The sequence below is a fragment of the Macrotis lagotis genome, chromosome 6 (genome assembly GCF_037893015.1).
Source record: "Macrotis lagotis isolate mMagLag1 chromosome 6, bilby.v1.9.chrom.fasta, whole genome shotgun sequence".
Classification (NCBI taxonomy): domain Eukaryota; kingdom Metazoa; phylum Chordata; class Mammalia; order Peramelemorphia; family Peramelidae; genus Macrotis; species Macrotis lagotis.
The window spans coordinates 106939710-106954671 of NC_133663.1; positions in this window are offsets into that span (position 1 = coordinate 106939710).

The following is a 14962-nucleotide window of genomic DNA, read 5'->3' on the forward strand; positions in this document are numbered from 1 at the left end:
ATCTCCTCTACCTCTAAATCCCTGTCTATAGTATTTTTTTCTATTTCATACTTTGTTTCCCCTTTTAGCAATCTCAATTTATGTAACTCAGTTTCATATGCCTATGTAATCTTTAAAAAAGTTGGTTGATATGGGGCGGCTAGGTGGCATAATGGGGTGGCTAGGTGGCGTAGTGGATAAAGCACCGGCCTTGGAGTCAGGAGTACCTGGGTTCAAATCCGGTCTCAGACACTTAATAATTACCTAGCTGTGTGGCCTTGGGCAAGCCACTTAACCCCAATGCCTTGCAAAAATCTAAAAAAAAAAAAAGTTGGTTGATACACTTGCATGTCATTTTCCAATATACACACCTCTTCTCGAACTCTCCTTTGTATAAGGGAGGTAGGTGGACAAGACTGTTAAAATTCTGCTCAAGGCCAAGTCTGGGAGGCCTTCTACAACCAGTTTCAGTCTGTAAGTGCTAGCTGGAAGCTCCTTGAGAGGAAGGACTATTGAATTTCTTGTATCTGTATCTCATAGGACTTGACACATAATTAGAACTTAACAAATAATTTTTGTTATTGCTTTAATTATTCCATATGTGTTATATTGTTTTCCTGCCTATATTAGCATAGTATTGTCTGGAAATTTTAAAAAATTATATCTGAAATGTTAAATTGTTAGTTAATTTGTTCTCTAATGTTAAAAATTTTTAAAGGTTGTAGAGGTGGGGAGTTGGATATTCCACAATTTCACTCACAAATATCTCTTTGACTTGGTTTTCTTAGTAAGGTTCTGTTTCAACTTCACAGTTTAAATATAAGTGAAAAGGATAGTTGAGAAAAAAAATTGTTCAAAGAATCAATCACCATAATAGTTGACTGGTATTTGTTCACTCCAACTCATATAAGAAAAGCAGTTTGGAGACAGAAAGATTATATTGTCATGTTAAAATGGGATAACTAATGACAAGATATAACAAAACTTTTCATATAAATATGTAGTAAGAATGTTCAAAGATCCACTTGATGAGACTATAAGGTGCAGATAAAAATAACACATTTATATTGTTTTTTAAGGTTTTACAAAACACTTTCTTCTCAACAACCTTTACAACTCAGAGATTTACAACTCAGGCACATATAGCTAATAAATTTCAGAGGTGGCATTTAAACCAATTTGGCTGACACCAAGAGTTCTTCAGGGACAACACTGACTATTTTCCCCAGGATCCTAATAATGTGCCAAATCTCCCTTCTTATTAAAAAAAAGATTACATGAATTTCATTTGTTCTGATAATGATGATAATTGTCCTTCATTCTCAAAGAAGACCATGACTTGGAGTTGTGAACTCATTCGACCTTTCTGGAGAGCAATTTGGAATTACTCCCAAAGGGAAAAAAAAAGTGCATACCAGAAGAGATTATGAAAAAGGGTAAAAACATCACTTGTACAAAAATATTCATAGCAGCCCTGTTTGTGGTGACAAAGAATTCAAAATCAAATAAATGTCCATCAGTTGGGGAATGGCTTAATAAACTGTGGTATATGGATGTGATAGAACACTATTGTTCTATTAGAAACCAGGAGAGATAGGAATTCAGGGAAACATGGAAGAATTTGCATGAACTGATGCTGAGTGAGATGAGCAGAACCAGAAAAACATTGTACACTCTAACATCAACATGGGGTGATGATCAACCTTGATGGACTTGCTCATTCCATCAGTGCAACAATCAGGCACAATTTTGGGGTATCTGTGATGGAGAATACCATCTGTATCCAGAGAAAGAATTGTGGAGTATGAACAAAGACCAAAGACCATTACCTTTAATTAAAAAAAAAAACCCAACGTTATCTTATTATGTAATTTTGCTATCTCATACTTTATTTTTCTTCCTTAAGGATATGATTTCTCCCTCATCACATTCAACTGAGATCAATGTATATCATGGAAACAATGTAAAGACTAATAGACTGCCTTCTGTGGGGGGGGTGGGGGAGGGAAGCGAGATTGGGGGGGAAATAGTAAAATTCTAAATAAATAAATAAATTTTAAAAATTAAAATTAAAAAAAAGAAGACCATGACTTCAGGGAGATGATGCCAAGACACACATGTGATGATTTGGATTTGAGGGATAGGATGCTATGCTACATCACCAACCTCACTTTCTCTTCTGGAGCCATCTGCATCTAGTGGCCAAATATGGATCAGGATGACTGGAGATAGCCCTGAATAAGAGGCAATCAGGGTTAAGTGTCTTGCCCAAGGTCACACAAATGTCCAGTGTCTAAGGGCAAATTTGAACTCAGGTCCTTCATACTCTAGGGCTTGTGCTCTAGCTATTACACTACCTACCTGCCCCTCTAAAAATCTGTCCTATAAAATTAATAGCAACCCTTTTATAACTTACACTAATCTGCCTTATCATTTTCTCTTAAGATGTGAGTCATACTCTCACATTTCCCCCTATAACAGTTGCAAACACAATCAGTAACTAAGAGAGACAACTCCTCTAATGGGTCTTTTACTCCAGCTGAGGGAAATGCATAGCTTAAAAGGAACAAATTGCCTTCAACTCAGTTCTTGGCAAGTATCAAAAGAAATAACTGACTTTTAAAAGACTGTATTAGTTAATTGATTTTGTCATTGAAGCCATATGGTTGGATGAAGGGAGGCCTTATGGTTTCCCCAGAACAGGAAAAAACTCAAAATCTGAATCTGTCTAATATTAATATAGTTAGCAACCTTGGGTAAGTGATAGTACTTTTAAATATTGCAGCAGCTCATTTTTCAGTGTTCTTATATACATTATCTCATAGGTTATAAAATTTTTTTATTATATGTTAAAGTTGTTTTATTTCTGGGCTTACTCCCCCAGTTTGTGCTTAAACTGTAAAACTGAGTCTCCAGAGGGGCAAGTCCAAACTTAGGTTCTAGGAGAAACCTTGGGTGTAAAACACTCTAACTTCAAACCCCTACTGGTATGCTTTCCATTAACCTAGCACATCCAAAAGACATTTAAAGAGACATTTAAAAAGACATTTATGGGGCAGTTAGATGGCCCAAGCCAGGTGGTGCAGTGGATAGAGCACTGACCTTAGAATCAGAAGGACCTGAGCTCAAATGGAGCCTCAGATACTTAATAAATTACCTGGTTGTGTGACCTTGCGCAAGTCACTTAACTGCATTGTCTTGCCAAAAAAAAAAGACATTTACTCAAATGACATAACAAGAACGATAGTTATAAATATTTTCTCCACAAAACAAAACAAAACAAAACAAAGCATGCTCGACATTCTTCCCATGGACTTAAAGTATAATGGTATTGAGGTATCTATTTGTATTAGAGACACTCTGGTAGTTATTTTCCTGGTGCTGCAGGTTCCAATCCCTCAGTAGTCAAGGTCCCTGAAGACCAAGAAAAGAAAGTTGTCTTCACCAAAGAAAGTAATTAATAAACTAATACCTAGTTCCTAGCAATCTGTCTCTAACCCAGATTAGAAACTGCTCAGTAAAAAAATCAGTCAACACCCGCTAAAGACTATGAGTCCTTCCCTGGTTGTTGCAATTGAACCTTTCCATAAATATATATTTGTCTTGTCCTATTAGAATGTGACCTACTTGAGGGCAGGGGCTCTCACTTTCACCAAGGGCTTTGAACATAGTAAGTATTAGGAAATGCTTTTTCATTAATTCATTACAAAAATATTTACCAAATAAAATTAATTATATAGTCACAAATTTTAAATTGTTTTCATATCCATTTTCATATAAAGGTGGAGGATCCCCCCCCTTGGCTCAGTTGATGCAGTCACAGATCAGCCAAAAGGGTACAACACTATCAGATTAATAACCATTGGCCCCCACCCCACCATGACCTTTAAAAGGCAATCATTTCAAACATCCAGACTCAGAGTTGTGGAGTGTGACATTTGCATCTATAGGAAAGAGCGATGAAACATGGATGGACTTTCTACCTCCCTTTCCTTGCCCCACTTGGTCACAGGGATATATAGTGAGGGGGCAGCAGGTGAGGCAGAGCTGAGTCTCACCTCTGATTGTGAAGGGTTGAGTGCATATATGCATTTCTCTGATTTGGTCATAGTATCTGGCAGCAGAGCTATTAGTACAGAAGGACACACCCCATCTAGTAAACAAGAGTCAGGTTAAGAGTTCAAGGAATAGTTGGTGGAATAGAGACAGTTTTTAGACAGATACAGAAACATAAGTCTTGGTGAAGGCAGTAGTCACTTGAGGTCTGAAGTAGATTCAAGGGAGCATATTCTTCAGTACAAAGAAGAGAGATAATTTTGAACTTAAGAAAGCTGGCCTGACAATTAAGAGTCAGACAATGAAGAAGAATAGACTTTGGGAGTCCAGCAGAGACTCTTCATTTTTAAAAATATTTTTTAAAATAAAAATATTTCTAATATTAAGATCCACCCAGATTTTTCTCCATAACTATAGTTGGTCCATTATATCGATCATGCCTTACCTGCCTTTGTCTCCTCAGAAATCTGACAATTAGTTCTAAAAGTCTTATGTTGTCATGAATTCTGGACATTATTTGCTTGTTACCAGACTGTTCCCTCTAACTCCTCCCTTTGGGACAGGTGTTGTCTTTCTTACCTATGAACTTTATGTTAGTTTTAATCAGAATTTGTTATGTAAAGCATTGCACATGATACAGTGCTTTGTCCTAATTCTTCTGCTTCCTGCAGCCTCAAAGATCTTTTTAATGTCTTTGTCCTCTAATCCATCAATTTCTGTTTTATGTGAAAATAGGCTTTGATATGTCTTTGTATATGACTTTCTGGTTTTCACATTTCAATCTTTGGCCTTTATCCTTTACTTTGCCAACTACTTTACCCTGTCCTTTTTGTAGGTTCCCCTTTTCCATTTTGAAAAGTCTTTTCTCTTCATTGAAGCAATCGTTTCTCACCAGTCTTTTAACACGGACAAGGAGAATTTCAAACTTGCTCTCTGACTGTTGCTTGCTCCTGTCTTCTTACCTTTGAAACTCAATGATTAAAATATTCTGTATTGATCATGTTTGCTCTCCTTTTTCCACAAAAGATCATTTTATAAAGGAGAAATTCAAATATTTATTAAACACCTGCTAAATACATCAGGAGACTATGCTAGACACTCGATACCAGGACAAAAAAATATAGTCTCCTCCCTTTGTTTCAGATCTATCTCAAAGTAGGGTAGGAAATGTTAGGTAGATAGCTAGATAGATAGATAAATAGATAGATAGACAGACAGACCCTAGAATGCAATAAGTGAAGGGATAAATCAGATAGACATGAGATATTTGGGGAAGAAAGTAATAAAGCCAAGTTTCCTGATCAAATTCCCCAATCTGCTCCATAAAATAATAGAGCTCCAAAGTCAGAAAGGATCTTAGAAATCATTTGGACCAGAGACATCATTCATGTGGCCAAGTAGACAGCTGTCAACACTCTTGAGAGGAACCCACACCAGGTTAAAGTATAACTGGGAAATAATAATAAAATAAATTAAAATAAAATAAAATAGAGATGCCACTCTATTATAAAACTAAATCAATATGCAACCTGTATGAATTAGTGGCCCCATTTCTATTTGAGTTTGATATCACTTCATCTAAATCAACCCCTCCTTGTAGAGATGAAGAACACCAAAGTCCAAAAAGAAGTGATTCAGTCAAGATCATAAAGGCCTTTCCATTCCCCCCAAATATACTATCTATTTATCCATCACTCTATCTAACATTTCTCACCCACTTTGATATATACATATAATATATATACATATATATACACATGTGATTATATATGGTATCTATGTATATATTACTTTCCCCATAGGTTCCCTGAGGACAGAGATTGTTTCATTTTTATCTTTTTGTCTCCAGGCATTAGCAAAATAATAAGCACATAGTTGTTCCTTAATAAATGCTAACAGAATTGGATTGATTTGTTAGTTTATGATTTGAGTTCTAGAAAAACCAATATTATGTGATGGAAAGGGTCCTTAGCAAGAGATCTATATTCTAATCCCAGTTCTAGTAGCCAAACTGGAACTAAAAGTCTGTTTTCCTCATTCCTAATTCAGTGCTTTCCCTCCTACTATATGCTGTTTACTCTTTTATTTAGTCAATATCTTTCCCCATCTACTTTCTTTGATAAGTCTCATGACTTCTCATAGTAATTAGTCGCCCTTATATTGCAAATGACTCTTACTAATGCCAAGACTTCTCAAATATACTTTAAATCACTCTGAGTTAGTATTTGAACCAGTATCAGATTAAATAAGATTCTGCAGCAAGACTTCTGTAAAAATCTTGAAACTGATATTTAATAATGCCTAGTTTCTAATATCCTCCTTCTATCTCCAAGGAAATAATCATTTTAAATATTCCATTTCATTTTACTGGTTATTTCACCCTTTTCTGGTGGCATTGAAAATTGCAGCCAAAGTTTGACCCCAACAGTTTTGAAAACTCTTATCTAAGTTAGTAGTAAGGTCATCAAACCATGCAGCACTTTACCTTTCTAACAACTGAAATAGTCCTCCCAATTCCTCTGAATCCTTTGTGTCCACTCTGGAACGGGAGCAATAGTTTTCTTCTCATTACTTTCATTCTCTACCTTCTCTTACTCCTTGAAATGAGTTCCTTAAAGAAGCTTCTCCATTATTCAGAACTTCTCATTTGATGACATCTTCATCAGTCTACTTTTCTCTGTTATGTCCATTATCAACCTCTTTTCCTATACACTCTTTTGGATCTGTAAAGTATCTCTTTTTTTTCTTGCTTGATCTCTTCATGCAGCTATGACCTTAACAAAATACAGACCTTGTAGTTGATCTTTGATTTCCATTATTTCTGTTTCGATTTCTTGACCCTTTAAAAGAAAAGAAAAAAAATCTATGTACTCATTCCCTTTTTCCACAGATGGGAATAGATATTTTGCTCTTTAAAATCTTTCCTTTTTCCCTTGAGAATTTTCTTCATATTTTTATAAAAATGAACTCCTACCACTCTTTGAGCAGTAGGTGATGCAGTGAATAAAGCACTGAGCCCAGAGTCAGATAGGATATAATTTCAAATCTGACCTCAGACACTTACTAGCTTTGTGACCCTGGGCAAGTCACTTAACCTTGCTTGCCTCAGTTTCCTTAGCTATAAAATGAGCTGGAGAAGGAAATGACAAATTATTCCAGTATGTCAATATACTCCCAAATGGGGGTCACAAAGAGTCAGTATTATTGAAACAACTGAACAATAACACCTCTTTCTAGCATTGCAAAAGAAGAGCTAGACTTCTTTTTCATATTATTAATTTCCTCCTCTTTCTTTTTTGTTTTTTTTTTCAAGGCAATGGCATTAAGTGACTTGCCCAAATTCATACAGTTAGGTAATTATTAAAGTGTCTGAGGTCACATTTGAACTCAAGTCCTCCTGACTGCAGGCTGGTGCTCTATTCACCATCTAGCTGCCCACTCCTCCTCTTTCAATTAGAAAATTGCTTATCTTAGAGATTACCTCTGTCAAACATCCCATCTGCACAGATCTACCTGGCCTTATTGGATGAATGGGGGATGGGATTTTTCTGTTTTCTAGGGTTGGGAATATGAAGGAAGAGGTAAAGCAAGAAAAAAAGATAATATCCCGTAAACAAGTCTTATTACAGAAAGGAAGGCAAAGACATTACTCTCTGCCTTGGCTCAAAAGTCAGGTTATCAACTACCACTAATAATAGTTGTCTTATTTCAAAGAAGACCATGACAAGTTGGCATGACTTATATATATTATATTCATTATAGTAAGGGGGATGTTATGCAAAGGAATCCTTCTTACTTACCTTTTCCAGAACCATTTCACCTCATGATCAGATCTGATGGGAAACAGGCCTTCTGGTGATGGTCTGAATGCTACAGAAGTCTCTTGGTCCTTGGACATGGTTTCCTCTCCTGTAACAGTGAGGTACCTCAGATCTCATGAAGGTCAAAATGCCAGCATGTTGTTTCTGGTGAAACTATGGTATTTCCAAGCCTATTTTTGACAGACTAATCATCAATACCATCTTTTCTTCACATATCATTGAGGTCCCACAACATTTCAGGAATGCCAGATGTCTATGGATGTGATATCTAGTGACAAAATAGCAACACACAGTATATGAGGCACCTCAATGTTTCAGCAAAACTGGGCTGTGACAACGCAGTTAACCCAGAACTCTCCATGGACTAATTGTCAGTATAACCTTTCCTCTCAGACTTTCAGTTATACTCCCCTGCTCCCCCCGCCCCAAACTCAAAGACTTTGATTTCCTGGAAGCTTCCCGGTGGGTCAAGGGAATGACAAGCCAGATCTCTGGTAGGCATTTTTATGGTTGGAATTTTGCCGGTATCTGATAGTCTTCTAACCTTCCATTTTCATTCTTAATTAATGAAAACATTCTTGGCAAGTGCTTCCATTCTGATTGGTCTTGCAATGCTACAAACATTTCACTTCATTCACATATTCACACAATATAAATGTCCCGGTCATCCCTCCTAATCATGGCCTCAGTTCCAAAAATATCAAAAACTGGGGCCATGATTATCAACTACTGTTCAAGGATAAAAGAAAAATGCTTTTTTCATCAAATCCAGTCCCTGATCAGCAAACAACATTCAAAAGGGAATATATAGGAGATGTGTTCAAATACAGAAACACTAGGCCCATACATCAAGTGAATAGTAATTCATAGAATCTTAGATTTTCATATAGAAGAAATCTTTTAGATTTGAACCCCTTATTTTGTATTCTGGGGCTTAAGAAAGTAAAGTGACTTGCTTAGGGTCATACAAGTAATAATCAGGGATCCAAAACTATACTATAAATTCAAAACAGGGAGATAATCAAGTTCACAGTCAGGAAGTTCCAAATGTCAGTAGTCAAGGAACAATTTGTTTCATTCAGGTAGCTAAAGTAGGTTCTAAACCAGAGGTTCAAAACTTGAGTGTCTGTGAATGGATTTCAGAGGTCCATGGACTATATTTGGATAGTTAAATTTCAATATAGTTGGTTTCCTCGGTAATTTTATATATTTTATTTTGTGCATTTAAAAATAACAGTCTAAGAAGGAATACATAGATTCCACCAGACTGCCAAAGGAATATATAACCCAGTGAAATTTAAGAAAAGTGGTGTTCACCATTCCTCTTGATGTGGGGCAGCTGTGTCATGACAAGACTTGAATGAGCCAGCTGATGCTCATTTATAAATGAGTGTCATAGGAGCAGAGCCAATTGCCCTAAGTACTCAGTGAGCATTCAAAGCAGTATTACGGTGGCTGCCAACTTTGTAGTAGGGAATATTTGCAAGTCTTCAAATAAAGGAAATATCCAAGGGTAAATGAAAAATGCCTATTCATAGGACTTAGCAGCAAGTTTAGTCCCTAATCAGCAAACAACACTGTAAAGGGCAGAAACAGAAGATATATTTTCAAATACAGAACCAGACCACTAAATCAAATGAACAAACAGAAGAGTCCTAGAATCAGAGATTCTAAAGAAGAAAGATTTTTAAGAGCAATAGAATGAAATTGAAAGAGCTACACAACAATCATTTTTAAAGGTGACTAAAAACTTTTGGGAAAACTATAAAGCAGAAATTGCCAAGAAATGGGCAAAAACAAAGCCTATAAAATTATGGGATGTATCATGACACTTAAAAAACATTTCTTGGAATACTTTTGGAAAACCCAGAAAAACCCAGAAGAGTTGTGATGCAATGGGAACCACAATAGGTGGTTCCCCTATTGTAGGAAAGGGATATAGAAAAGCATATATATTTACACTTATGAGACATGAGTCTATGCAAATCATATGCATTATATACTATGATAAAAATGAATATTCCACTGTCATGTATTTTTTGGCAATCCTGTAGATTTTCTATAGAACCTGTAGCATTTCTGCAATTGCTATTTTGCTTGTTAACTATTTGTCATTTTTTTTTGTATGTAACTGTCTACTGAGAGATAGAAGGTTTCACAGACAAAATTCAACAAAGAGTTATCAATAATGACATTTTAGGTAATAGGAGCCAGGTGAGCAAGGCACACAGAGTATATTTGGTTGAGGTATGGAAGAGGCTGAAGAGCCCGCCTCTAGAAAGGTATGATATTGTGTATTGAAAGGCCAGGAAAGTGAAAAGCCCAGGAACTAGAGACCATGTTGGTACCTGCCCAAAGCAACTGAAGAGTAAAGGTCTGAATATGTTCAAGAAGAGCCAAAAGGAAGCAATGTAGTTTCTCCACTGAACATTTTGAATTTGGAAGGGAACTTTATGGGGTGAGTATTATGGGAAAACTGCTTTAAATATGAGCCAATTCTCTCCAGGAACTGAAGTGGTAAAAGAGTATGCCTTGAGGTATTGGGTAAAGAGAGAGAATGTATATACTTCTATTCTTACCCTATCTCTATCCTCTAAGGAGACCTCTTCCCACCAAATTCTAGTTACATACAAAAAAAAATGATTAATAGTTAACAGTAAACAAACCCTTTTATTCAAGCAAAATAGCAATTGCAGAAATGCTACAGGTTCTATAGAAAATCTACAGGACTGCCAAAAAATACAAGACAGTGGAATATTCATTTTTATCATAGTATATAATGCATATGATTTGCATAGACTCATGTCTCATAAGTGTAAATATATATGTAAATATATGTATGCATATATTGTATGTGTGTGAGAGACATGAGAGATAAATATGCTTACAACTTCAGTTGTTGATTTTTGAGGATAGACAAATTAGTCTCAGGGTCCTTCAGTTGGCTTACATTTTAAATCATAATCTAACCATAAATATAATATAACTTTTATCACCAGTTTTAATATTTAATACTATGATTCTATGATTCTCTTCTTTCTCTGTTTTCTTTTAGTCTCCATCATTCTTTTTGCTTTCCTTTCTTCCCATTTTCTTATTTACCCTTACCTTTTTTTTTCTAATAGTTAACTTGATTTCTCCTGGTTTATATTTGTATATTCTACTCATCTATACTTTTACATGGTTTCCAAAGGAGCTGCCATTATCTTGGCAGCTTTATAAAAACAAACTTCCAATATCCCTTAGTCTCACAATATCATAAGTAGCTGTTGTTGCCTTGGCAACTGTCTGGACATCTGTATCCAGTGAGGATTGGCTGTTATCTGAGCTGTTAATTTTCTTCTGGGCATAATCCACAGGAAACTAGATTCATTAATTCTGATGCTTGCCTCATGGAATTTGATTTCTTCCTCTTTTCTATGCTCTCCCACTTTATGTTTTCAGGCTATTTCTATTCCCATGTCCCTCAGTTACTTCATTCCGAATTTCAGTGTTTTCTTTTTATAAACCCATGACATCTCCCTCTCTTTTCCATTTCTTCAATGCTCAGCTCCATCTGGAGTGGAGTGACAAAGGCCAGCTGTCCTTTATACTTTTGCCTGCTTTTCCCCAACACCTAGAAGTCTACATATAAATGAGTTTCAGGTCCTTAGGATACAAGATATGATCTTTTCTAAAACTTGCTACTCTGATCATAGTCTTTTTAAGAAGTAAGGCTATGCCTTTAGGAGTCTATCATCTCTGAATACCATCTCAGATTACTCTCCTCAGTCTTACTTTTTTTCTATTTTAGAACAATTTTGTGCCAGTTTTATGCCCTGGAAGATAATTATTTGCCCAAAGAGAGAGTGAGCACTAGTCAACATCCCTAGGCTGCCATTAAGCATTTATGAGAAATGTCTGAATAATACCCCAAAAGGACATTAGAACAATACAGATGGTGGAGGTTAAAAAAAAAAGATCCTACTTAGATTAACACTAGTTATTTACTTACTAAAGATCAGGCCTTGTTGACTGTTAATTATGGTAACAGAGCAAACAAGCTATCTTTGACTTTTAAGCTGTGCCTTGATCACTATCTCCTTATGTGTATCTTGGGAAAAGAGAAAAAGCTATTAGACTGCTGATTTCCATACTCATGGATGGGTTCTCTTTGCTACAGGAAATCCAAATGGAGCTAAAAGGAATAGAAACATGTGAAAGGGCTTCTGTAGGGAAAGAAAGATGCAAACTGAATAGTTTAGATTTCTGTACCTTCTGCAACACCACATTCTTCTCCTGTACCATCTGATGCCCATAATCTTAAATTGTGTCTAATCTACTTCAGAATTAAGGTACTAGCATTGCTCAAAGGATCACAGAAATATGGATTCAGAATTAGGAAGTACTTGTGAGGTTATCTGTTCCAACTCTCCAATAGTACAGATAAGGAAACTGAGACTCAGAAAGACGAAAAGTAATCTGTCCAAGGTCCTATAGGTTGTATGGTAAATGGGAGTACCAGGGACCTCTTGTTGAGTGAGTACCATTATCTGATTTTATAACCAAGACCCAGGGAGGTTAGTGGACATATTCAGGGTCAGACAGGTAGTAAGTAGCAGGCCTGGGATTCAAACCCAGGTTCTCTATACCATACTACTGCTTCTCCTAAAATAGTATATGTCAAGAGCCTGTGTTTTTTTGTGTTTAAGATAACTTTATGAATAAAGGATAGTTTTCTTAATTTATATAAGGTTCAAAATTTATTTTGAAATGATATACAAATTTATGTTAAAATATGATTACTAAAAACAAACTGATAAATGTTATGAAATAATTTATAATGTTATTATATACAATAATAATTTACCACTTATTTAAAATCACTAAACCTAACATTAGATGAGAAGGGAAAGAGTGGTACATTTCAACCAATGACTAAGTACTTACAGAAAAAAAGAGGTATATCAGGTTGTTTAGTAAGATTATAGAGGTGACTGCATTGTTAAATTTTCAGTGAGAACATTTACTCATGGGAAATAGGCAAACTCTACAAACCAGGGCATGATTTATTGCTTTGTTTATTGTCTTGACTTAGGAAAGTGATGGAGAAAATGTTAAAAGCACAGATTAAATTTTAAAGTATGTCCTGTGAGAGCTGGTTGTTAAACATTTACCAGCACATCCCTGTGAGAGCCAGAAATGACAAATGCAGAGTCTGAGTGATTCATTGGTATCCACTCAGTATAAAGAGACCAAAAGGAAAATCTCCAGAATGTTGGGGAGATAGATTCTCTATGAGGATTTATAGTAGGAAATGAATAAGAATCTCCTAGGAGAAAGGTGGCTAGTAGTGATATGCTGCCATGAGAACAGAGAAGGATCAGACCATGCATACACTGAAGTATTATATTAACTGAGCTCTCCTTGTGCTCAGAGAACATTCTATATGCTCTGAACTCAGTCCCAGTCGAGGTGCTGTAGGTGATGCAAAAGAATTATGTTTAAGCTTCCTTTTGCTTTTCTGGATCGATCTCCCCTGTAGCTGTTATGATCCTGACTTTGATTTTATCTTCCTGACTGTAAACATCTTACCCTCTCATTTTTGCCTGGTTGGTTTTTGCTTGTTTGCAAGCAAACTTCATCCCAAGTTTGTTTGGATTCACAGTCTATATGAAGCTGTTTGATTTCATAGGAGGTAGTATGTCATTTAGTTAACTAAATGTTGAGAAGTTTATAAAATTGGAGAGAAAAATTAACATGCAAGAATGAATAGTAGGGGTAGCTAGGTGGCACAGTGGATAGAGCACTGGCCTTGGAGTCAGGAGTACCTGAGTTCAAATCCGGCCTCAGACGCTTAATAATTACCTAGCCGTGTGGCTTTGGGCAAGCCACTTAACCTCATTGCCTTGAAAAATCTAAAAAAAACAAAACAAAACCCCCAAACCCAAACAAACAAGAACTAATAGTAGTTAACACAATAAGGATAAGTTGTTTGCTGTAGACTATAAATATTCTAAGAGTTAAAAAGCGGTATAGCAATTAGGATTGGAATAGTCAGCAGATACCTCTACAGTGGCATGGAACTTGGGGTTGGCCTTTGAGAACAGATGGAATTTTGGATTTTTTTTTCAAGGCAATGGGGTTAAGTGGCTTGCCCAAGGCCACACGGCTAGGTAATTATTAAGCGTCTGAGGCCGGATTTGAACTCAGGTACTCCTGACTCCAAGGCCAGTGCTCTATCCACTGAGCTACCTAGCCACCCCCAAAAGAAATTTTTTTTTTTTAGGTTTTTGCAAGGCAAATGGTGGCTTGCCCAAGGCCACACGGCTAGGTAATTATTAAGCGTCTGAGACCGGATTTGAACCCAGGTACTCCTGACTCCAGGACCAGTGTTTTATCCACTGCGCCACCTAGCTGCCCCACAGATTGAATTTTGACATAAGAATAATATATTCCAGGCAGAAGGGATAGCATGAACAAAAATGATGATCTGGAAAAGTATAAGGCATGTTTAGTATTACTACAGCATACTATTGGCATGGGGGTGTAGTGGAAGTTAAGGCAAGAATGTTCGTGAAGGTGAGGGTGACCTTGAATATAGGCTAAGATGTTTCATTTTTATAGAGTAGGTCATGGAAAAGCATTTAAGGTTTTTGAGTAAGGGAGAAATATAATTAAAAAAGAAATCAAGGAGGATTAATCTGGTGATGGCTTGTAGGATGGAACAGAGTCTAGAAATGAGGTAATAAGGGTCCATATTTGGGACAAATTGATAAGGCTAGGCAGAATGAAAGATGACAGATTTTGAGCATTTTTAAAATCAAAAATGGTGGTACCATTAATAGAAACAAGGAAGTTTGGGAGAACATCTGTTTAGGGTCAGGGATGGAGAAAAGGATGAATTTAGTTTTAATCATATTGAGTCTGAAATGCTAAAAGGATCACTAGATGAAATTATTCCTGGGCAGCTAGGTGATACAGTAGTTAGAATGATAGATTTGGAATCAGGAAAACCTGAGTTCAAATTCAGTCTCAGATACTAACTGGCTCTATGACCCTGAGCAAGTCACTTAATTCTGTCTTCCTCAATTTCCTAATGGGGTAATAATAGTACATAACACCCA